We start from the raw sequence: 26,641 nt of genomic DNA on the forward strand, positions 1-26,641 counted from the left end.
TGCTCAATATAGGAGGGCAGTGGCGGGGACAGTATTTTGGACTGCTATACTTTGCTGTTTGGGTCGGCCATACTCTTCGGAGTCTAATCTTCGTTGGGTCATGTTTCAGCAAAAGGTGAAGGAGGTACATCTCTTAACTTTCCCTGTTTTAGCTTTATGTTTTTCAAAGCGCCACACAGAGAACCCCAGCTACTGTAGTATCATAAGAAACAGTTTTTACCTGGTTGGGAGTCTGAAGTCTACGTTTGTTCCCAGTTTGTAGGCTGTCTGCATGAAGGTGGACCCGGGCACTCTCTTGATCGTTCCTCTGTCTGCTGCCTTGTCTATCTGGAATTGGGAGATGAGATTGCAATATTACAAAACATCACCCAGCACCACATCATGGCTACCAACTGAAAACGCACCTATGCTAAGCGACCGGTTTCTGTGAACTGATGCCGTCAACAGAAATTCACAGTTCTCTTACTCTTCTCTCGCTCAGTCCTACTGACAAACCTTGCCACCCTTCTTGCATTAAAAATCCGCCAGAGTGCCAAGAGACCACACAGGTGGCAACAGTGTGCGGTAAAAGAACATTTAACAAACCATAACATAACATAACACAACATAACAATGCCATCTCACTCCCTCTCCACACTGCAGTGCCAGCCCTCCTTGGAAGTACAAGTGTGTGGGTACAGTGTGTGGTTAGCCAGCGTTTATGCTGGCATCTTTTGATTTGCGGACTGTGCATGCATTGGAATTAGTTCATGGTCAAGTGTTGTTGAAAAAGATAGGTTTTGGAGAGATTCGTGAAATTGGAGAATTGTGGGGCCATTCAGAGCTGATACTGTGATCGAGTCGCTGAGGGTGGGTGCATGACAAGAGAAAGATTGTTTGCGGGACCTCTCTATGTAGACTATGTTCTATACAATAGCATTATTGTTAGCATTGAAATCTAAAACTTGATTATGTGTGCCAAGTGGGGCCTGGAAGGTATGTATTCAATTTTCTAAACTGTAGAGCAGGTTAACATCTCACATTCATTGTTTAACGAGGTGTGTGATCCTGGGCAAATAATGTAATCTCTGCTGGTAGGACCTTAGCAGAGCCAACATTCCTTTCCTCCCCTACTGCTACCAAAGTTGGGTGGACCTTCCAGAGAATGATTAAAACTCTTTGCTTTTTCCAGTTATGCTATGTTATTAAGTCTTTAATAGCACACTGTCTACACCATTTCACTAGTTCTTGCCAGCACTAGCACAGTAAAACACATGTTGTTAATGCCGTTGCCCACAATATGTTATCATTGTCAGTTGAACTCATGTTTGTAATGCTGGTGGCCCCAATATGTCTGGGAGGGCTATATGTACAAGCCACGCATGTCTCATTGTGGCCTAATGTGCCTGCACCAGAATGCGTTATTCCAGCTCTCTGCATTGCTCTGCTTTTTGTCCTCTGGGCTACCACCTCCCCTATAATGGGAAGATGGGATCAGGTTGCCACCCATTCATATATTGTCTGGTTGGGTGGTATATGATTTAAGCATGGTTGAAGTCCTCTCTATAAAATAGTGCTGACATAGTCTTTTATAAAACCAACCCGAACACCCCACCCCCATCCCAGCATACAAACTAAGCATATATCATGCATACATACACCAATACAGACCAAAACCACCCAACCCAATCTCAGCATACAAAGTAAGCATACACCATGCATACATACACTCATACAGACCTGAAACCCCCAACCCCATCTCAGCATACAAACAAGCATACATACACCCATGCAGACCCAATCCCCCCACCACCTATCTCAGCATACAGACTAAAAAGCATACACCATGCATAAATACACCCATACAGACCCAACCCCCCACCACCCATCTCAACATACACTGCCCATACACAGAAAAACCTGACCCCCCATGCTCGCATCTCAACATACACTGTTTTTATTTTTTATTTACATTTATAAAGCGCTCACACAGCCCGTGGGCATCGAGGCGCTGTTACAGGAATTGTTTGTTTATTTTTTTTTCTTCTTAGTTGCGTAATAGTTTTTAAAAAAATTTTTTTTTGTCTTAGTTAGGTATTTATAACGTGCTTAAACACCCAGAGGTTTCTAAGCGCGGACCCGGGATCGAACCTGTGTTGCTTCGTGTCGTCTTGCTTCCAAGACGCGCACGCTGTCGCTGAGCTATTCTCCCGGGACACTGCCCATACATACAAAAACAGACATACAGACAGACCCGACACCCCCGACCCCTGCATCTCAACATACACTGCCCATACATACAAAAACAAACATACAGGCAGACCCAACAACCTCCACCCCGCATCGCAACATTCACTACCCATACATACAAAAGCAAACATACAGACGGAGCCGACACCGCTCCACCCCCGCCTCTCAACATACACTGACTATACACACAAAAACAAATATACAGAAAGACCCGACACCCCAACCCCTGCATCTCACACACACTACCCATACATACAAAAACAAACATACAGACAGACCCAACACCCCCCACCCCGCATCTCAACATACACTGCCCATACATACAAAAACAAACATGCAGACAGACCCGGCATCCCCCACCCCCGCATCTCAACATACACACAAAAACAAACATACAGGCAGACCCGACACATCCCCCCCTACCCCTGCATCTCAACATACACACACAAACATACAGGCAGGACAGTCCCGACCCCCCACCACCAAAATATGTACTTACCGGACGTGCTGGAAGGCAGGCTAGCTGGAACGCTGGCAAGGTTTCTGGTACTTTGGCTGTCGTGGCAAGGCTGAAATGCCTTCCGGCATCAATCCTTATTGACTATGCCAGCCGTAGTGCTGGCCCTACATTGGTGCAGCACACACACACTACGTGACTCGTAGGAGCTACGTGGTGCGTGTGCACTGAGCCAATGAGGGTCAGTGTTTTGTCCAGCCCTAAAGACTAACAAAGACCTTTCCTAATGGAGGGCGGGCGATGCTGCTTGAGGGCCGCACTCCATTAGGAAAGTTTTTGTTGGCAGACAAAACGGCATGGTGGCCCGCAGCTGGTCGGCGGGCCGTAAATTGTGAACCTGTGGCTTAGAGGCTCAGCTTCACCTCACTGAGGGGGGCCAACAAGGCCGAAACATGTGTCTGGGGTTGCTGATGGTACTCTTGCTCAGAGGAGAATTGCCAAGCATCTTGGTGCTGGACTGCCCTTCTGGGTAGGACAAAGACTGATATGCAAATGGGTATTTCTCCTCTATGAAGGGTCCAGTGATCTAAAGCAAGGTTGTAGACCATCCTGAGTGGAAGAGATTCCATAGATCAGGGTATTTGACCATGTTTTTCTCAGTAGAGGGGCTCCCACGCTCTCTTTCCATATGTTTGGGATTAGGCTTAATATCCCTGAGCACCATTGCATCCACACACAGAGGGACGTTTTATCTAAAACTGCATAAGTGTATGCATGTCCCGCTGCACTCTCTAATCTGGAAAAACTATGAGTGAAAATAAGTGTTACTTATTGAATGAATTTAGTGTTTGCTCAGAGGCCACTCTTAAACGAATAGACTGGGCTATCAAGCGGCACCAGGATTATGAGCCACTGAGAACGCAATTTAGAAAGAAAGCGCAACATTGGGACATGGTTAGCAACATAAAGATTATTTTGTGAAAGAAATGTAATTAAGGCACGTATCTAACACACGTATAGGTATGAAACCATAACAATATCTAATATTTTTATAAAAGACGTCCTTATTTATGGCTATGCTTAACTTTATTGAGATGCCTGATGGTTACAGGGCCTCGTATTGGGATTTCCATGTTGAAGCACTATTGCTGATTCTGCAAAAATAGGATATTGATATTTTATTTCTATCGCGCTCGTACACAAGTGTTGACAGGAGTCAAATGAAAACTATTAGACATTAATTAACAGGATGCTCAGAACTCATATCCGCCTGTTGCAAACACACTGGTCAATTTGTTCACTGTTATGACTTTTTCTGTTCGGAGCAGTTCTGAGCTCGTCGTATTGAAGGAAAGCAGATCTTGCTTACTACTGCTTCGATGATTTCTGGAATATTAGTGACAATAGCATCAGGCAAATGTCTATATAACTTATGTTTGTATAATTTGAATAGAAGTGTTATAATGTCTGTAAAGTTCCTTTGCAACTTTATCATACACTTAATAAAAGAAAAGTATTTGTATGAGTGGGATTTATTAAGAGCAAACCCAGCTGAAAAGCTATAGAGTCCAGTTGAAGGGGGGTGCACTCAAGGGGTTACAGGTAGAGTGCATGGCTGGCAGAGGTATTTGGAATGGGGTTGGGGTGCAGAGGAAGGTGGAGCTCTGCAGGGGGGGAAGTAGGGCTGAGTGGATCGATCAGTGATTGTTGATATGTTTTTTGAAGAGAAGGGTCTTCCGGTCCTTCCTGAAGAGTGCCACATAAGGGGTGGTCTTACGTAAGACGGAAGCCTGTTCCAGAGGTAGGGTGCAAATCAGGGAAAGGCCGGTTTCCTAGTTGTTTCCATTTTGCAGTAGTTTGTTTCCAATCTGGCAATGTGATGGCTGCTGTTCGTGCATTAGCCTCTGGGGGTAGTGAGATTCTTCCTAGGGCAGGTAGAGTGGTTTTTGGATTGTGACAGCTTTGTAGGTGACGCAGGCTGCATCGAACACGGCACTTGCATGAAGGGGTAGCCAGTGCAGCTCCTTGAGAACGGGGGTGATTAGGGTGACCAGATTTAAAAAGTAAAAAAAACGGGACACGGCAACTAACATAAAAGTAGGACTAATTCTTGAAATTGGCTGTCAAGGCACTGCACTTCAGTAGCGGATGGAGGAGAAGGGTGTTTAAGTGTTACTGTTCAAATAAACACATATTATAATTAATTTATCACAAATTTATGGCAAACTAACACTATCTTAAATTGTAAAATGCAGCTTTTCTTCTGTGTGAGCTGTGACTGCCAGCTATGAAGAGCTACTACCAAAAACCGGGACCAATGCAGTTTTCCAATGGAAACATAATCTTGACAAAGCAGGACAGAGCTCCAATTTCCGGTACAGTCCGGGCAAAAACGGGACATCTGGTCACCCTAGGGGTGATGCCCCTGAATTCTCGTAGTCCTGTGACGAGGCATGCTGCAGTGTCCTGTACAGCGTAGAGAGGGGCAAAGATGGCACCTGGGCGTCCTGTGTGTATGCTCTTGCCTCTGTCTAGGTGGGAGATGCCCTGGGCAGGGATAACTCTTTTGAAACTTAGGGCGGTCACGCAAGCACCTTGAGCTGTGCATGCAGTTCTGTTGATAGTTGTTATATGTGGAGAGCATAGAGGGATGTGTGTTCAGAGGGGGGCCTTGTGCGCCCGTGGGGCTGTGTAGCATTAACCTGTGGCGTGCTATGTGAATTGCTTGTAGAAGCGTAGTGTTCTGTGTTTGGAAGTCTGTTGGGAAATAATTTAGATTGCCATGTGCAGGTGGCTACGTCAGTCTGTGTGCTTTTGCGCGTAGAAGTTGAGCATGACAGTGGGGAAGGATGGTCAAGGGCACGGTAGGCAATTTAGCGTCTCCATCAGATGTGTCCATGGCAATGTCTGGGGGGTTGCCACTTTGGGGATGTCTCCGTAGTGGTGGCCTTCGGGTGAGGTGCTTGTGCTGAGGCAATCCGAGGCATCTTGGTGTATGCTGATATCACTGGCAGTGGGCAATGGGCAGCAGCAGGCAAAGGATGAGAGTACACAGGGGGCAGACGAACCACAGGGGGCATTCAGCATTGGAACCAAGAAGCCAATGATTAAGAGTCATCCCGGGAAAATAGAAAGTACAGAGAGACAGAGTCCAGGGGGGATATCTAAGCAGCAACTCTGCAAGGTAGGAGTTAAAGGTGTTAGCAGACTACCAAAAAATGTATTAATAATAACATCTGTTATTACAGCGCTTAGAAGCTCTAGGGAGCACGCATAAAGCGCCACATAAAAAACCTTGTATTTTAATTATTGGCTGGTAGATTAATCTGGACAGAAAAGGCCTGAACGAGACACAGTATAGTGAACGATCAGACTATTTGAGACACACAGGGGGGCATCGATGCGTCAGTCTTTGGCATGTGCCACAGCAATGCAACAGAAGAGGCGCCTGCTGCCACTGGGTACTGGGTGGCGCAGGCCTATCTTTAGCAGTGCTAAGGAGTTTGCATACGGTGGTGATTGCTGTTGCCCCCTACACATACCATTTCATATGCGGGGATTGACACAATAAAGGGTCGACTGTTTCCACTCGGAATGCACCGCACAGCGCACTACAAAGTCAACACGAGTTAATGGCAGCGATTCAGCCCAGTTATTAAGTATTATTATTGGGGTTCAAGGGTTGAGGGTCTTTCAGGTGCTGGGGCATGAGTCAAACACCAGACCTGACATTACGACAAGGGTCAAGCTCATCCCTTCTCCTTCTCACACCCCCTCCCTCCCCCCACGGCGGGATCCCTCTTTCCAGATGTGCTTGTTTGTTATTAGGGCGAACCCACAAGCGCATTTGAATGATAGAGGGAGATCACTTTGGCGTAATATTTGTAAGGGCATGTGAACCCTTCTATTGTCGTCAGCAATCTCCGTGTTTTAGATTTGTTGGCAAAAATACCAAAACGTTCTCACCAGCCAAACATTTCCTGGCGTGATTATATGCGAGCACCATTTTACAGGTCTGTACACATGGCAACTCTTATGATTTGGCCTTCAGCATCAGGGATTTTGGTGCAAATCTCAAGCCGAGCAATGCAATGCAGTTATGCCAGGTTAGACAATAATTCCTCTGAGGGCATTAAAATGTTAGCGCATCCGCCTTTGTTCTCTGCCGCCTGCAAACCAGCTGCTTCATTCGTGGAGATGTACCGAGCCGTAGATTGCTGCAGTCGGCAACCAGACCCTTCTAGGAAGGCACTAACACCCTGGCAGATCTTTGAGACCAGGTGCTGTAACTCCCAATATTCTCAGAGATGGCACTGGCTCCAGTCCAGATAGCATGGATCCTGCTTAATAACATTGATGCCCCGCCCAAATCCCTGCACTGATATTTGTTGGCTTCTGTTTTGACGTGGGCTTGTGTAGTACCAGCACATTTTTCCTCTGCTGTGTTTCTGAAATATTTGCTCAATGTACAGCGTGGGTTGTCAAGCAGAGAGAGTTCACAGTCACTTCTGGGAGACAATCATAACCTGGAAGTCAAAAACCATTGGCACCAATTCAGCAGTGGTGAATCCAGAACGTGATCCAGCCTGCACTTTGCATCCTTCTAAATGTCCATGTTATTTGTAGATGTTTCCTCACTGTTTCTCTATTTTGAAGTGTATCCTGGCTTGCACCTGATCCAGGTTGTATCACTCTCAGTAACTCTCTCTGTGAATTTGGAGCAGTTCCTACGTCATCCAATCTGACTACTTCACTTGCTTCTCCTAAAATGGCGGCCAACAAAACGGAAAAATTAAGCTTATTGAATAGGGAATGAAGCCCCCTTCCGTTTCCATGGCTGCACAAAAGCAGAAGCCATAGCCCTGGTGTCGGGTTGTGTGGCGTATAGAAACGAGGTGGTATGTACGTTTTCATTTTGTATCCTGGGCTAGTGGGTAGCAGGAGAACTGGAAAAGCACGGGGTGAGAGTGCGCGCTCGTCCGCCATCTCATGAAATGGGCCTCTACAACCAAATGCAGCCATTTCCCAAGTGCGCTGCTAAGCTGATGGGACAAGGAAGGGTACTCCTATATTTTTAGATCATGCTTAAATGGAGTGGAGGGTGCATTGGACCATTATTTTCATGTAAAATAAATCCAAAGATATTTTGCAGAAGAATCTATTTCATCACAAATGTTGAAATGTACTGGATTGAGGGTCAGGGTATATGATGCGTGTGTATGTGTAGCTGTCATACGACAACTCAGAAGTTGTCCCACCGTGGACAGTTTTTACACCAACATTTTTGATGTATTGTTTAGTTTGCCATTTAATATTACCACAGTGTTACTCATAACCACAAACAAATGCCATGCCAAATAGCCAAAGCGACTTCAATCGCAGAGGCAGCTTGAAAGGCAATCCATCACACAGCAATACATTATTATCCAAACAGCCAAACCGCAAAATGGCGGGGTCACATTACTCTCTGAAGCGATCATCAGATAAACCTGACATGGGATCCGATAGTATTTGACCACGCTCAGGATTTCATTTCATAAGCCTCGAATGAGAACAAAGCTTTAAGAAACTTTCCTTTTCTCAATAGCACCATGTGCACAATAGAGTGGGCCCAACTGACATGGAATAGTTGGCGAGGCAGTTCTCCTTGGCGATTAGTTGGAATATTTAAAGCAATGTATTGTTTTATTTATTAGCTTAGTTTTGACTTTTTGTAAAGTGCTACATAGAACTATTAGCAATCTCATTGTGCTTTTCACGGGCCTAGCGCAGCGGTATACACGTGAGGCTGGCTGAAGCACATGCAAGGATAGCAACAGCAAGGGAGCTCTTCTACCACTTCGCCCAGGATCCTGCGTAGGTGGTTATAACGGGGCACTGACACGGGAGAGTCATCCATGAGTGCTCGCAGGTAATGGTCAGTCTTTGGGAAATGACTAGCTGAGAGTCGACTGATCTATTGAACCACAGTGGACTGATCTATTGAACCACAGTGGACTGATCTATTGAACCACAGTGGACTGATCTATTGAACCATCTATATCTTCCAATGGCTGGGGGATGGAAAGCCCACCAATCTATGGATGCCACTACTCTCTCACCGCGTCCTTGTTGCCTAGTCTATCTTCTTAATGATCTCCTGACCCCTCACCCAAACATTATTTGAATTCTTCTCTTTCTACTTCGAACTTTGCTTCCTACTTTACTTCAAAGATGGATAAACACATCTAACGGCCTATAGAACTCTCCTACATCTTTTTCTCTTTTTTGTTTCAACCATCTCTATGAACATTCTGCTCTTCTCCTGCTTCAATGGGCCAATTCCACTGCTGTTCCATCTCATCCTACACTATTAGCTCTTCTTTCCACGTATACCCGCATTTTATCTTCTTTTTAGCTTTTCTTTTTAACTGCTCTCTTTTCACTGGTATTTTTACATCTTCTTTTAAGCATGCTAATGTACTCTATAGTGTTAAAAATAAAATCCTTCTGCCCCAGATTAAAGGACTTCTGGACTCATTGCCTAGCCACTATAAAGGACGTCACCCAGGTGGCCATTCCACTCACGCCTGAGCAAGTCCTCCTGGGGATCTCGCTACTGGACGTATACCCGAGATCGGGGAGGAGAGCGGCCCTGGTATCCCAGTTCTTGCTGGCAGCCAAAATCACGGTGGCCCGCACTTGGAAATCCGCGGATGGTCCCTTGATGACCCTCTGCTGGATCAAATTCTTGGACATCCTGATCGCTGAGAAGTTCACGGCAGCTAAAGGAGGACTGCTCCACCGATTCATGGACATTTGGACTCTTGTGCTGGACTATGACCAGAACTTTCCGGCCCTGACATTTAAGCCACACCTGATTGCGAGAGCCCTTCATTCAATGGACGATCCGTCGCCACTACTGGACCAAGCCGACTAGGCCCGGGTACAGTGCTCACCGAGGGACTTAAAGGGGAGGCAGAGGGGGGTTTTGTGCCTTATATTTCTTGAGATGCTATAAGTACTGTGAATGTATATCCTCCTGTGTGTTGAGTTATAAATAAACAAATTAAAAAAAATCCTTCCAGACATCATCCTATTTTCTCTCTAAAGATTTGAAACATTCCCATCTTTCTTCCCATTTCAAGATGTCCCTTTATCTGGACTCTAACTCCCTTCTCTCTTTACAATCAGGGCTTCACCCTGCTTAGTCTTTTGCTCATCACGAATTGTCATACTTTTTTGTCACTCTTAACATTCATCCCTTCTCATTTTTCTTGATCTCTCAACTGCTTTTAACACAGTGTATAATACTATTGTCCGTTTTTGTCTTCGTTCCCTCAGCATTATCCAGTTCAGTTACATCTTGGTTTTCTTCTTATCTCTCTAATCGTACTTCTTCTGCCTTAGGGGTTGGCGACTCTTCCTGTGCATTACCTTTTTGCATTTGCGGGTTCCACCAGGCCCGATCCTTGGGCCTCTGTTTTGCTCTGAGTAAACTTTGTCTCGATCTACTATTAATTCTTCATTTGACTTTCCAAGATTGTCTTCTCTTTTTATTCTTTCTATCTGTAAAACAGAATTATTCTCCTTCTGTTTGTCTTTCAGCTATAAAACTTTGGACACTTACTCTCTTTGTCTGAATTCAACTAAAACGAGAATCTCTTTTTCTGTGTTCCATCCGTTATTATCTGTTCTTCGACTCCTCCTGTTACTTTCTCCCCTGACGGTCTCCCTATTTCATCATCTGTCCGTAACATTATTTTTAATTTGCTTTCCCAATCACATTTATTCTTTAGCCCTATTTTGTTGTTTCCAACTATTTAATAATTGTAAAATTAGTATGTTTATCATCTTTTCAGATGTTAAAATTCTTATTCTCTCTTTGGTTTTCCAAAACTTTGAATATTGCTCTTTTTGTCTTGTGGGCCCACTTGCTCCTCTCCAGTCTGTCTTCTATATTTCTCAATTCTCACATTTATCTATCTCTCTATTGGTTTTCATTCCCTTCCTGGCTCCAGTTGCATTTTCTATCCATTCCTCCATGGTTCAGTACATTCTTATAACATTTCTGTGGTATCCGTTTATAGTCCTGTGCATATTCTTTGTTCTTCTTTTTTGTTTCCCTTAGCTTTCCTCACCCTCGTGCTCAATCACGTTTTCATTTGTATACACTTTCTGTTTCCAAACTCTGGAATACTCTTCCTTTGCCTCTATGCTCTGTCCCTAGTCTTTCATCCTTTTCTTCCAATTTAAAAGCTCACCTTCCTGCAACTTTCTGGCGTTTAAAGTTACTTCAGGATTAGCTGCCTCTTGTAATACCTATTACCATGTTACTGTGAGGAATTCAAACAGAAATGTTAAATTAAATTGAATGATGGTGGTAGAACAACCTCCGGAAAATGTGTGAGTGCTAATCTGCAAACATTTTTCTATTCTCACTGCACGACATACACATAGCCCTGTATACTCAGGCTGGACAAAGTCTACAGGCGCAGTCCACCTTGTCATATTTAGTTGGGATCTGACAGGTGGTATACACAATGCATCTTCACAAGGGGAGGGCCAAGTCTTCCCCCTGCCATGGCCAGCCTAATTAACTAACAAAGGCTCCATGGACACACACTTTTGTTGAGCCCTGTAGCTGGTGGCAGTATTCACATACTTATCAGAGTTTAATTCAAACAGGCCCAAATGGAGCCTGGCAGCAGAGGCTAACAAAGGTGAAAGGAAACACCAACACCCTTTGATATGCACAGTGTCAACCTGAAGCCAGCTCCCATCCTCAGCATTAATTGACAGTGAAACGGCATGTCTGTAACTGCATGTTTACAGTAGTCATCCGCATGGGGGATCCCATTCAGAAGGTACGAGAATGTGGTTTGGCGGAGCCAGAGTGTCTGGTCTCGCTGCAGCTTCAAGGGAGACCTGCTGCTTTGATCAGGAACCATAAAGAGCTCCATTAACCAGAGAGCCCCTTTGATCCACAACAGACAGGAAGATGGGTGGGACTTAGTAGTACATGTTTTCACCCCTTTTACCTTTTCTGTTGCAAAGCACTCTGGTTATGACTTCAAGCATACCGGATATTGTTGGTGCGGACCCAGGATTGGTTCACTAAGGTACGCTTACCCCACACTAATCCCTGTGGTCCATTTGGCTTTAAAAGAGGGTGAGCCCCTCTTTTGGCAGATCATCTGAAGGCTTCACCAGAAGAAGAAAGAATAACTCATCATTGGAAACTGGCTGAAGGTACAGTCTGCCTTACATTTTCCTCCAGTGAAGGAAGGTCAGGAGCTCCAAGAGGGGAGCAAGATCCCTCTGCTAAACATCTCTCAGGGAACAGAGGGAGATATTGGATCTAGAGGACCCTCCAACAGCTCCAGAACCAGTACCCAGACAGCACACAGGGTGCCCTGCTAGGCTCTACAGTAAGATTCCTAGGTGGGAAGTGCCAGAGAATCTCTTAAGCAAACCAAGGACAAGGAAGCTGCCTGCAACACACTCCTCACCTTTGGGGCATCTGCCTTAAAGGACGACACAAGCCCAGTGAACAAGCTTTCAGGAGTTCAATTTCAAGCATCTACCAATGTCCGCCTTAAAGGACATTTTCAAGCCAGTCGACCCCCTCGAGCTGCAACCGACTGTACCACTGACTTTTGTTACGCTGAAATCGCTAAAGCCGCCCGAGATGCCTCAACCAGTGCTTCAGAACTGCCAGACAACACTGAAATAATGATTCCTGACTCGAGCTGATGTGTAGGCCAGCCTGCAGCTGCCTGTCCAGCTTACCAGCAGGCTAACTGCCTGCTGCCTAATACCAGCAGCTGTCTCCCATCTTGAACTCTGTCGCAGAAGCTGCAAAGCACCCTGAAACAGACTCAACCCTGTCAAGCACGATTAACTCTTACAGCACAAGGAACATTTTATGATCCTTGAACTGTTGTGATTCATTACTATACCGACTACCCTCCTGTCAGTATCCAGAGTGCATCCCTTTTCCTTCTTTGAAACTGTCTTCTGCATTCCTATACAGGGTGGGTTGTATTTCGTAGTGTGCTGAAACTGTCTGTTATGATAATAAAAAAGAAGATATTTTTATACAATCTTGAATGGACAGTCCCTTTTATCACTGGGTAATATTTGTATTTTCGCTGTGTTTTAACTAAGCAATGATCCACAACCTTTTGGAGACAAGCTGTCCACGTAAACGTTAACAAAATTGGGCAACAAGGTTTATAATTTGCTTGTGTTTCCAATCTGTTCAGATCCCTTCTGGTGTACTAGAGGCTTGGGGCTGATTGATGGTTTAGAAACCGATATTCATCCCTTGACCACTGGTGCCCCGGAATTTGATTCGTCACAGTTAACCTTAGTGTAAATTGTCTGTACAGCACTGTGATGAAAACAATATAAATAAACAAATACTGTCCAGCTTAGGATAAACAGTGATTTGAACATGCCACAAAGCAACTAGTAACTTACTGCATTATCGCTTAATGTTGCCAGTTTTTTTAATTTAGTACTTTGAATGAAGATCTAACACAGTGGATTCAAAATAACAATTGCATTGTGCTGGTATCTCAGCTAAAGTGAGCTTTTGTTCCTACTTGCTCCCCCACAGTGATTTTACTTTTAGATGTCCCCCACTGAGACTTTGCGGGTCATTCCGAGTTTGGAGGCAGAATGGGGACTTCCTGGGTCATTCCAACCTTGGAGGACCCGGAAAGTCCCCATTCTGAAAACTATTCCCCATTCCCATTCGAGCCCCCATAGGGCTCAATGGGAATGGGGAAGGCGCTAATAATGGGCCCACAAATAGCAGGCCCCTTATTTGCTCCCTGCTCCCCTAACAGGACCCGCTAAGGACGTCTGGTCTGACCAGACGTTCTGAGCGGGTCCCGTTAGGGAACATCGTAATAGAGTTGTAGGGGGTTACCGGCACCAGCATCCTTACAGGTGCCAGTAACCCCTTACCGCCCAACTCGGAATGACCTCCTTTGTCACTAGGTGTTCCCCCTGTATGTCTTTGTTCTTCTTCTCCCCACTGTGATTTGGTTTGCAGGTGGTACCCCAGTGAGATTTCACTCTTAGGTGTCCCCCACACTGACTTTGATCAACAGTATCCCCCCAGTGGGATTTACCTCTTGTCTATCCCCCACTGTGATTGTGTCCTTAGGTTTTCCCTACTATGATTTGTAGGGAACACTTAGGAAAGTACTCCTAAGGAGCGCTGACTCAGCCAACTTGATCCTTTATAGTGTAGGCATGTTTATATGTGTATTTACTTATGCAGGAGAACATAGTGCTTCACACTAAAACCAAAAAAGCAATTGGTGGAAGGTTTCAATTAAGCCGAACCACTGGCATTGCTCTGAGCAACCTTCCACACCATCGTTTTTTAGCCTATCTGTGCCATTGCAAAAGGGGTCCAGCCGTATGCAAATCAGTCAGGTACTGCCACCAATGGGAGCAGCCCAGTCCGCACTGCTAGGCCAGGTCCCCTCTGCACAGAAACACAAGCAACCCCAGACATGTTTCGCCCTTGTTGGGCCTCCTCAGTGAGGTGCAGCTCTTTATGTTGTGTTTCAAAGGATAAGTAGGTCACACACACACACTACGCCAACCCCTAGAGTAACTGCGTTGGTGCACTGTCTGCTGCCACCTTTGTGTAGGCATGTTTATATTTGTATTTACTTATGCAGGAGAACATGGTGCTTCGACAAGAAAGACTTTACACAAGGACCTTTTGCAACCAGAGAGGCCCCTTTGTTAGGTGCTTTGCAAACCCAGCCAATAGATAAGGAGGACGGTACAAGGCGCTGGTGGTGGCCCGGAAAATCTGGCTACACAGAATGGGGCGTACATTATAATATGGGTGTAGACCCTTTTTTTTGTTTTGGTGTATTTTGAATTATGAATACATTTTGTTTTATCAGTTCTTTGACCATTACCTGTCGCTCCTACCTGTACCATATTGTGTTAACGGGTGGGGTAGCCTGTACTCGCTTGTTCCTTATTTCAATAAACAGAATGGGGGACACAAAAGTAAAATGGGAGCCACGTGGCAGACAATATTTACATTATCAGCTCAGGTTTTAAGAACGTCTGCCTTTTGGCAGAAATAGAACATATACGTCTTGAGATATGTATGAAGGGAGGCTAACTGGCCAGTCAGAAGAGTATTGATACCTCACAAGAACACATGCAAGAGAAACAAGATGTTTCATATATAATATATATTGAGAATTAACCCAGCCATGGGTTTCAGATAGTGCTCTGTTGTGAAATAATGTAGCAGAAGCTCATGTGCTGCCAGCTTAACACTTTATAGCTGTACCAGTGGCAACAGTGCAAATCAAACAAACGTGCAGCGTTTGGTCCATAGGCAAACTGCCTTCAACTGTGCTGAATAATGCAGGGTAATGACGTCTCTGGAATCGGTTTAATGCTTCCCTATAGGGGAGCACTGGGAGCTCGACCTCCTGCGAGTCTTCTCTGCCGGCTGAGTCCTTTCACGCTCATTCTTCACGGCTCTTCCGGGTTTGTCCCGAGGTCTCGCGAGACTCACCTCCCCTTGATACCACAGCAAAGCTTATTGCATAACATAGTCATTATACTTCACCGGTCTTCTGCGCTCCCTTCTCAGCCGATCTTCTTTCCTGCCACTTGTGTCCAGTAACTGACTTGCTTCATAGGAGGCTTCCAATGCATCTACTTCTGTTCCTTCCTCCGCAGTCTCTCTCGCAGTGGCTTCTAGTTCTTGTTCTCGAGTAACCTCTCTGTCTGGGCTTTTGCAGTGGTTGGGTTCCTTGTGTGTCTTTTCTGCTTTGCAATGCTTTTCAAAAATTGCTACTTGCTCAATGTTCCACGTGTGGCCATTCTTGGAGCGGACGTGATTTGTCGTGTTTAGACGCCACAATACATTCATCCTGCAGGAAAGTGGTGGCCTTGTCTTTGTCCTCTGGTAGCCTTGACATGAAATCTGCCTGGGCATTTCTCCAACCGGCTATGTGGTACATTTCAAATGTGTATTCCTGCAGCTAGGCCGCGATGCGTGCCAACCGGGGTGTCAACAATTTTGTCCCTCCTGGACTGAGTATGTGAATGAGGGGCTTATGGTCGGTGACCAGTTTGAACTTGGTGCCCCATACAAAAGTCCTGAAGTGTTCAACAGCCCATGCGCAGGCCAGAATTTCTTTCTCCACCGTGGAGTAATTCTTCTTGGCCTTGGACAGGGCTTTAGAGGCGAATGCCACAATGTGTTCTGCATCTCCTTTTTTTGGGTGAGTACGGCGCCTAACCCACACGCAAGGAAAGCATACTATGGTCCTGATTCACTAAGCGTTTCTCAATGGGGAAATCCCACAGAGAAATGCCTTTGTGAATCAAGCCCTATAAATTAATGCATTTACATTGTAATAAGTCTGTACACATTATCTGATTAATAAAGAGATGATGTGGGCTGTTCAGGACAGATTGTTATATCTATACTAATAAATTACCAAATTCCCATAATAAAAGCGTAGGGATGAATACAAATAAATAAATCTGCACCCACAATTCTCAGCAAAGAGCTCTGCATGTGTTTAACACATTCTGCCACCTAGACTGATCAGGTGATGTTTTCAGACTGGCGGTCTGAGCGGCACCTTCCACAAGGAGGAGATGCCTGATGTGAAGCTGGCTTCTATGATAAACATGCTCCCTTGAATTTACAGACAATTCTAGCTATAGAGCATTTTTGCATTACATGAGAAATGGCAATATAAAAAAATAAGATATGTTTTACTTGCCTTTAAATACACATCATTTATGAGAAATGCAGGTTTACTCCCTATAAAATCCCCTTTCTCCAAATTTCCCAAAATAGGGAGGAAGATACTTTTAGCTTGAATGCCTTTTTGGGGCCCTGCCTTTGGTTATAACCCAGCAAGCAGGAAAAGGGTTCAGATAAAAAGCAGGTAAACAAGCAAAAAGAACCCTTTATAAAAAAGTACGTACATATATTTTAGATATCTAATTTGCAAATAAATAAACCCTTGATAATTAGCCCCATTGCATACCATCTTCCTTTTGTGTCTGGATGAATTACATTTCTAATGTGGGTGCAAAGGATTCTGGGAGCAAGCACTCCTGTTGTTATTTGGCCCCTCGATCCTTAATAATAGTTTATCTTCTAGATGAGGAAACTGGTTGCAGAGGAGATTAAGAACTGCCATCCTAGTATTTCCAGGAGATTGCTAATCTTAGTTTACTTCCTAGGCCACTGCCACATAATCTATTTGCAATGTGTTAAAAAAAATATATTTATTTTTAATTTTAAAAAAACTGCTGCTGCAAGAAGCTTTTTTCAGCGTGACTTTTATGGAGTACAAGAACAGGTTGCGTCGATATCTGCAACGGTGTAGCCTGCTTCTGCATCTAAGGATACCTGAACACTTTTTACCCGAGTACACTGATATATTTAGGCTAAAGAATTGCATTGCCTATCCTGTCTGAAAGGGACCTCAAAATGCATGAGCACCGTCTCAGTATGGTAGCAACGCGGTCCTGGCCACATTGCTGTGTTCACATGCCACAGATGTGACAACATGTTGTGTAAACAGATCACCTGGCAGCTGCTTTACAGACCAATCAGTAAATTGCAGCTAGCTACACAGCCCTGGTGCACGTGACCCGGGAAGTCCCATCAAACCTTAGGCAAGAAAAATAATAGCAGCCTTTCACTGTTCATTTGCTGCAATAAAATGAAAAGCATGAGTGGAAAGCGAATCTTAAAAGAACTTCCTCTTGGCAAGAGGAACAGCAGCGGCAATGTATGTAATCAGTCACACATATGTGCTGCTTTGACCATGATGGCTGCACATATCTCCTATGCGCTGGAGTCTTCAGATTTGCAGTATAGCATCCTGTGCATGCTTGTCTGCATGCTCATAGGGTTTGCAGGCGGAAGAACGGAAGCATATGTTCTGCTCCATGGAAGACAGGGCTGTGACCACCCCACGCAGGCTGAGCGATTGGGCCCCACCAATCAAAGAACACTCCGCTCGTGGCTCGGCTTCAGACTCCTCCTGGAAGAACCCACCAGCGGAGAAGCCGAACATGAGGATATATATACATTCCACCTTGGCACGTCCACAAAGCAGACACGCACACACAAGTGGCCCTGTGTTGAGTAAATCGGTGGACCTTGTAGTGCAACGATTTATGAGAGATTAGACAAAGTACAGTTTTAATGCTGCACCCTCCTTTGCAATGGTGCTAGATTTGATATTGGCAGGGGTGTTGTTTGGTCTGGGAATGATCCGGGGCTAAGCTAATATTGAGACTGTTGAGACTAGGGGCTGGCTGGCCCTTTTGTTGTAGCCTGTGAGCTTCTATCCGGGCTATTACCAATAAACCTGGGGCTATAAACCCCTTAGCCCCCCCCAATAGCAACGCCCCTGGATATTGGTAGGATCAATCTGGTGCTCCCGTTGTCATGGTGCCCTAGTGCCCAGCTGCCATTGCCATCCTGTCGCGGTGGCTCTGTAGCATTGGTGCAGTTTATTCCTGTTTGAGAAATAGTGTTCGACCTCTGTCAAAAATTGTATGACGCATGGAAGACTGGAGTTGCGAGCAGGGCGCGTGCGAACAGTCCGTAGCCAGGTGCATGCCTTTCTATCAGAGACTGAGACTAATGGTGGTCGCTACATTGGTATATTAGCAACATATTGAAACAATCATTTTTGCTAGTTGTTCTGCTTGATGGGGGTTGGTGGAAATTTGTTTATGCCCACCTTTTCACTTTTTCTATCCCCTGACTCTTCTATCAATCCACATGAATTTCCTGCTTCACTATCCACTGATCCTTCTTTCAATCTACATGTATTTCCCTCTTCCCTTTTTCTATCCGTTGATCCTTCTTTCAATCTACATGTATTTCCCCTTCACTATCCACTGATCCTTATTTCAATCTTCATGTATTTGCTCCTTCCCTTTTTCTAACCACTGATTCTTCTTTTAATCTTCATGTATTTCCCCTTCACTATCCACTGACATTTCTTTCACTGTACATGTATTTCCCCCTTCACTATTCAATGCCCCCTCTTTCAGTCTACATGTATTTCCCCCTTCACTATCCACTGAACCTTCTTTCAATCTACATTTATTTCCCCCTTCATTATCCACTGATCGTTCTTCCATTCTACATGCATTTTCCCTTCACTATCCACTGACCCTTCTTTCAATCTACATATATTTCCCCCTTCACTATCCACTGATCCTTCTTTCATTCTACATGTATTTCCCCCGTCACTATCCACTGACCTTTATTTCAATCTACCTTTATTTGCACTTTCACTATCCACTGACCCTTCTTTCAATCTACATGTATTTCCCCCTTCATTATCCACTGATCCTTCTTTCATTCTACATGTATTTCCCCCTTCACTATCCACTGATCCTTCTTTCAATCTACACGTATTTCCCCATTCACTATCCACTGACCCTTCTTTCAATCTACATGACTTTCCCCTTCACTATACACCGATCCTTCCTTCATTCAACATGTATTCCCCCTCCACTTTTTCTATCCCCTGATCCTTCTTTCAGGGACATCATTTAAGGGTTGCCAGGGGTCGCAACTGCGACCTCTGAGGTCTCCCTTGCCACCCCTAAAAAAACCTTTTTCTTTTTAACAGCAACCTCCTGGGCTGTGGCCAGCTCCATGTGGTTCTTTGATTCAAGAGTGGCTGCCTTTCTTGTTCAGGCCTCTTAAAAAACCAGGGATCCCAAAGCTTTCAGCAGAGACCCTAAATAAGAAAGAATAGGAATAACAAATAATTTGTCTGTCTGGAATTCTATACAATAATTGCTAACTCATTAAAGGTTTATTTCAGGCACACTTCAGGGGGTGAGTCACTGATTTAGTCTGTTCTTAAACACCTCCACTCAGCCTTTTATTCTTCTGAAGTCGATAAATGAATACCAGCACAGGTTCGGTGATATTGTATGTATATTTGTTCTATATAAACTGCGTAACTTAAGTGCTATATAATAACACATCATTATCATTTGGGCATGGACGTCTGCTTGCATTCACAGTAATTTGGTAATATGGGCTTATACACACTGATCTTAACGATACATATAGTGATCCATTTTTTGTATGAAATGTATATCACATTATAGTGATATCGTAACCATATTTATCATAGTGTACTTAGGAACAATGCTATGTGATGCAACTTTCTGTTTTGCCAAGCAGTGAAAGGTTGTGCTCCATCACTTCCTGTGATATCACTTCAGGGTGACGCAAATTACATCACTTCCTGTGATGTCATCAGAGGTCAAGGGCCGTGTGATGTCTGCTAACCTTGGCATTTTGGTGAAATTACGTCCCTGCCTTCTTTCAATCTACAAATATTTCCGCCTACTTTTGTCAAAAACAATAGTGGGAAAATGTTACTTTTGCTCCGATGTAAAGACTACCGTTGTTTTTGCACCGATGAAAAGACATGTCACTCGAAGCCTACTTATGCTGCTAACCAGCTTGAACAGCTAATCTCTCTCCCACCGCAACATACCTGTGGGTGTGAAAAGGTCGACACAGCCGCCACCTCCAATCTGGCTAGAATTCATTTCATCAAACGGGTCTTTGAATGTATTGTAGAATCGTTTACCAACTACAAAACATTAATCTTTTTACACCTCACTTACCCCGGCAGCAGCTATGTGATGTCAACAATTTCGAAAACTTGATTAGAAGCACTCTTTTATGCTCTACTAATTATACAAAATTTGAAGCCATACATTTTCTTTCCATTGAAATCAACCTTCCGCAGCTGTTAAAACTTTAATTGGTTGAATGCCTCCACAGTGTGCCTTTGACATCGAGCCATTTTTTTTCCCTAAATCTAATGGATTTTCTGCATTTTATAAAATGCCATAAGAATCTGAAAACTGACCGAAAGCCCAATTAGCCATTTACTCTGCCTGCAAAAGTAAAGAGAGATCTTTGCAGGCACTGTTTGTTCATAAGTCTTTTGGTAACATAACACTTTAATAAACACGTTACTTGCTAGTAAGGACAACTCCCTTTGTTTTCATTCTCTACAGACCATCACCATATCTTTTTTGTGGAGAAGAGCCGATACCTAGTGGCAAGACTGAATGTGTGGGCCATACTGGACACTAAGCTGAGGGACCACCCCCATTCTAACCACATAGAACCAAAGGCTAATCTTGGGAACCCCTACAATGTGGAGTTAGGCAGGGAACAGTGTCCGCTATTCCACTGCCAGAAATGTATGATTGTTGAACATTTTGGCAGCACTGTTGAGGCATTTTCAACAGTGGATACGTCAGGATGGTGTTACAAGCTACACACTCATCTAAAACAAATGTCAGAAACACTGCTTTACGAAAAGTATTTAAAGTACCTTATACATATTATGTATGGCAAACAGACATCAGTCAAGAGGTGATTTTCTGTTATTTATTTATTGAACATATAATCAAATAATGCCTTTGTACAATCACCATCATAAAATATTCCCAATAGAAATGACATGCCATATACTTCATAAAAACAACATAGAAAAAGACGCATCCATCTCATACATCGAGAACATAAAACAATATTTTCCTAAAAATATAACAGACCTTTAGAATAAAAACACACCCAATTCATGCACCAAGTTCATTAAATATTGCCATCCAATTTTCACAATAGTTAACGCCATAATACATAATATTAACAACATAAAATAAAAAATAAATAAAAATAAAATATTAGGATTGTCCCCACTCATAAAACGTTTCCAGAGGTCCAATTTACAAAATCTTAAACAATCGTTCCTGTATTTGATGAAATATCGGTTCCTACTGGCATGCAAACTTGAGCAATCGGCAAACAAATGCCTCATGATTTCGATGACAAATTCCCTGCATAATTTAGAGAACCGCTGCTCACGGTCAATGCCAATGCATCCACCGATCATGTCAAATGTTGGCATACAGTTCAATTTAATGAACATATACTTCCTAACTATTGCTGCATTTGGATAGGCCATGAAGAATTTAGGTTTGTTCGCCCTTCTATCAAGATAACCAATGAATTCATTACTATTTTTCTTTGTGGCCAGATCAACAAAGAGCGGTTCTCTGTTGGTGGCTTTCAACACTTTATTCACCCTATATCTATACTTAGAAAATGTTAATCCCCCGCACTGCCACCCAATAGGCCGGTCCAATAAAGCTCCGTCTTTGATGCCCCTTCCAAACAACATTTACGCATTGGGCATTTTCTGGTTACTAAGTCTTGTAAATCATGTGAACAGGAGTAGACGGTTCCATTTAATTTAATTTCCTAGTCAGCAATAGTAATTTTATCGAGACCACAATGTCAATACTATATAGACCACATTCAAGCATAAAATAAAGGGCATACACCGAGGGAGCCTCAAAAGTAGTTTCAATGATTTCCCATCAAGAGTTTTTAGTTCGCTGCTGAATGCGTGGCTCCATACTTCACACTGCATACTTTCTGTTATTTACAGGACTGTCCTCAGATTGTGCCTGCGTTGAGGTAAAGATTTAAGACTGCCTGCAGTGGGACAACAACACAAGTTCCCACTGTGGTAAAATACAATATATGACAGAGAAGGGAGCATAACCGGGGGATAAATGGTAAGTAGTGCCTAAACTCAACTCAGGGCAGAATATGAACGGAAACGCTGGAATGCTGTGCTGCAAATGACTTATAAGCAAGACATTATTCCACATAGCTTCTGTGCATTAATATAGCCTTACAGAGATCAGGAGTAGTCATTATCAGAGGATAATGACCCACCACAAGTTATGGCCTAAGGCAAAGACGAGGGGCACACGTTGGGGATGGGACATTAACGCAAGTGATAATGACCCCACCATGTGTCTATAAGGCTATTAGCAAGTACAGTTCATAGCAATATCATTTTTGGAGTCTTGGTTGTAAAGTAAAACATTTGCTTTAATAGGGAGCAAATAAACACACAAAACATTTCAGAAAATTAAATCTGCATTTTATTTGTAACCTTGGTTGAACTGGAACAGCTTTAGCGTGAGTTTTCATTATCGGCAAGGTAAAGTAAGCCGATCCGATAGCAGAGCGAGTAGAGCGCTCGCTTTGACATCTTTGCAGATACTGCTGACATTCGAATCTCGGTAGGGCCAAACTCAGCCTTTCATCCTTCCGAGGTCGATAAGTGAGCACCACACACCGTGGGTAATAATAAGCAGCGCTCAGATACCTGGGGGTTCGGAGCGCTATATAAATGCTACATTATTATTATTATTATTTATTTAACAGTGAACAGTGTCCCCATACAAAAGTAAAAGCATTGTTCCATGTTTTAGCTTTCCACCTTGTCTGTATAATTGGATCTCATTGTCCCGTTAAAGAAGCAGTAAGAGAAAAGAGTGCCCTTTTGAAGAGATCTCGCCGGTGCTTGAATGCAGAGACGTGCTTTATGCTGTTATCTGCCTGCTTCTGACTTTCGCAAGTTTAGAATTCAGTGAATACCTGTAGTTTTTGACTGCATGCCAAACATTCTGATTTGCTGAGAGGAGGTGATTAAAGACCTCGATGTGCTAATTTGGCAGACCAGTAGCAATCTGGATGGGATAGGAACACTATGCGGGAAAGGGCCCATCGTGCTCTGAAGCAATAAGCAACTTTAACATTGCCAGCCAATACTTTCACAACAGAAACTTTGCCGGTTTTACCTCTGATATTACAGCCAACCGGAAATACTGCTACTAGATACTGAATGCACATAGCAAGGCGAAAAGTCTGTATGATTTAGAGTCATGCGGACAATTCAGTGATTCCTTCATTTTGGAGTCCCTTTCGACTTCATGGGGATCGGTAATTACCACATGCGGTAGTTACTGGATGCCCATAATAATATTGTGTTGACATTTCCTGCACAAAAAACTAGGCAGTTTCTGGAGAGTTTCAACTTGTAGCTCTGAGTTTGTTTGTGGAGTAAAAGTGACAGTAATTCCGTTCCCATCACTTTTCAACCACAACACAAACTCGAAATGAGTCCCTTTGTGTTTTCTTGGGCATTTGTTCGGTATCAGTCAATCGTGCCTGGAAATGTGTCTGTACATGGGTGAAAGCAAAATATAAACACCGAGTCTAATTAAGTTGCCTCTGTGTAATGTAACACAAAACAATAAACTCATTTATGTGTTTATTCATGTGGGTGTGAAAGATTGTGTGACTAATTGTGCAAAGGTTTGTGGCCGAGCAAACCTCACGCTCTCATGGTCTGCCTGCGCAGCCGAGATTCTGCCTTTCCTCTTGCATTTCTCAATACCTTCACAATCAAGAGAGAATAATGACAGCAGAGTAGCGGTGGAAGTGTACCGAAAAAAGTAGTGCAGCTGTGGTCTCGCCAGGGGAGTGTGTAGGCAGAAGCATAGTGCAACATGTGGCAAGCGGCTGCAGCCGGGGCATTGCAGTAGTCTAAGTGACGAGTAATTAAAGCTCCCAACTTTACACTTGCACAAAGACATGAATGGACACAATCCTCTCTACAGAATGGAGAATATGGTCATAAAAAGTAAAGGAATGGTAAAAAGAAAAAAATAAGGATCCGTCAATGATCCCGATAGAAGCAGATCAATAGTTTGTTTGTTTATTTCACTTATAATGCGCACCAGACCCAGGGCCATCAGGGCGCATGATATAAGGATGCGTTCAGCGTAGTTAAATAGGTACATGAGATACCTAGGCATCGATACAATGTAAATTACATGAGCGGCTCAATACAAAGTGACCACGGGACAACACAAAGAAAGTGTCCAAGGTGGACTAGCACATAGTAAGCGAACCAATATGCAGAAGGATATACAGTGATGGAGAATATACACAGTCAAGTGAATGTTTATCAGGATAGTTACTTGTCATTTTCTTTCAGCCAGTCAGTCATGTTCTGTCTAAATTTGGTGAAGGATTGGTATTCTCTAAGACCAGGAGGCAGGAAGTGCCACAATTGAGCAGCCTTCACTGGGAAGCTATGTCCCCCAATAGTGGAGAGTTTGAAGTGTGGTACTTGGAGGCAATTGGAATTGGCTGTTCTGGTCGGTCTGAGAGAGGTTTTTCTGCTAATCCTATAAGTAAGGTATGGCCGTGCTCTATTATTGAGGCACTTGTATGTGAGGGAGGCGATTTTAAGTTGGATTTTGTCAAAGGTAGATCGCCATTTGTATTGTCTTCTAGTGTAAGAAATATGTTCATTTCTGTTAATCTTGAGTGCTGCTCTCAAGGCATTATGCTGGAGTACCTGTGTTTTTTGGATAATCGGTTTGTTCACACCAATGTAAAGCACGTTGCAGTCATCCAATTTCGAGAGTTTGAGGGCTCTAGCGAGAATTAGGCAGCTGTCAGTGGAGAGGAATTGTTTGCTTGCTCTGATTAGTTTGCACGTATATGCAATAGCAGAGGCTATGGAGTTGACTTGTTTAGTGAAGTTCAGGGTGCAGTCTAGGTAGAAGCCTAGGGTCTTCACTTCCTTAGCTACTTTTATGTCATTCCCATCAATGGTGAAGTTGGCATAATCTGGGCTTAGTTTAGATAGGTGGGCCGTCTTGCCTAGGATAATAAGATCAGTTTTGTCATCGTTCAGACATAATCCATGGGTGGCCATCCATGCCTGAACGATGCCATAAATTCTATTCACCAAAACCAGATCCACGACGTAATCTCCAGTAAGAGGTAGGAGTATTTGGGTATCGTCTGCATAGTTTGTGTAGGCGATACCCAAATGGACCATTTCGTCGAAGAGGGGCTTGGTGAGTACATTGTAGAGTGTTGGTGACACATAGGATCCCTGGGGTACACCACAGGTTATAGGGATAGGGTATGCTGATGCTGATGGTGAAAGGGCTCTCATAGTCATGTTGCTCAAGAATAACTCAATCCAAGTTATAGCCTACTTAGTGAAATGTGCTGCAATGGTGCGCAGAAGTTGGATCCGAATGGAGCAATCTGTTACAGGACCGTTGTGGGTCCCGCACACAAGTGTGGAAGGGGGTAGTCATCCCTTAGCGGAAAACGAGGAGTCTGCGACATGACCTCTCTGGTGAAAATGGCAGCCAATATGTAACAGTAGCAGGCAGCTAGGGAGTGGAGGCGCTATACCCCCGGGAAGGTGACATGGATGATCGAGGAGCCTGGGTCAGGATCCCCCACCCCAAGACTGCTGAATGACCATAGGACGCGGGACAGTGAATGGAAGGATTGGGAGTAAGCAGCGGAGAGCCGCGTTACAAAAGACACTGCTCGCTGAGACGAGAGAGACGAGAGGGACGTGCGCCGCACTGGATTTGACCCGCAGCCAGGTTAACTCACAAGGAAGGCGAGGTCACGCCGGGATCCAAGCATATTACAACACTCCTCCCCTCCTGGGGGTGACACAGGGGGACGGAGGAACACTGTGCAAGGAAGTGGAGACCCAGGCTTGATATCAAATATTGGTGAAGGGCATACCTCAACCCGGAGAACTGTATGGAGCTAAATAGGGGGGGATTGTTAGGAAAGATTTCGTAATTGTAAGCAATTTTCCTTCCATGTGGCAACCCCTAAACTTTTTGCTGTTGTTTTTCACCTTGTTCTTGACTTTGCCAGAGAAGTGCAGCCTTCTGCCGCACTCCTCTGGGCTTTCGCTCTTTTCTTATGGGGAAACTGACATGCCCTTAAGACAGTCAGTACCGGGGAACGCTGTTTCCCGTAGTTTCTTTTATCGTGTTGCGGCTTTAGTGCAACATGACACAAGAGGGCACTGTAAGCTAAGTTACAGCTCTCTTGGGTCTCTAGCCTTCTACAGGCCCTAGATACTCTTTTAGGATGGAATTTTGATCGGTGCAAGTCATTCAGGGACTGGAATGGTGGCAGCGATCGTTTTGTTTATTTTGAGCTCCTTTTGGCGTTCTGAGCACGTT

At 44.1% G+C, this 26,641-nt stretch overlaps 1 protein-coding gene across 1 annotated transcript in view; it reads right to left on the reverse strand.

The window, feature by feature from the left end:
• BMPR1B (bone morphogenetic protein receptor type 1B) overlaps nucleotides 1-26,641 on the reverse strand; it is a 492,338-nt gene that overhangs the window by 364,219 nt on the left and 101,478 nt on the right. Inside the window, exon 2 of the mRNA XM_069630552.1 lies at nucleotides 221-327. The gene's annotated coding sequence lies outside the window, so the exon portion shown is untranslated. The remainder of the gene's footprint in view (nucleotides 1-220; nucleotides 328-26,641) is intronic.

Source organism: Ambystoma mexicanum, chromosome 6q (genome assembly GCF_040938575.1).
Source record: "Ambystoma mexicanum isolate Mex_15411 chromosome 6q, UKY_AmexF1_1, whole genome shotgun sequence".
Classification (NCBI taxonomy): domain Eukaryota; kingdom Metazoa; phylum Chordata; class Amphibia; order Caudata; family Ambystomatidae; genus Ambystoma; species Ambystoma mexicanum.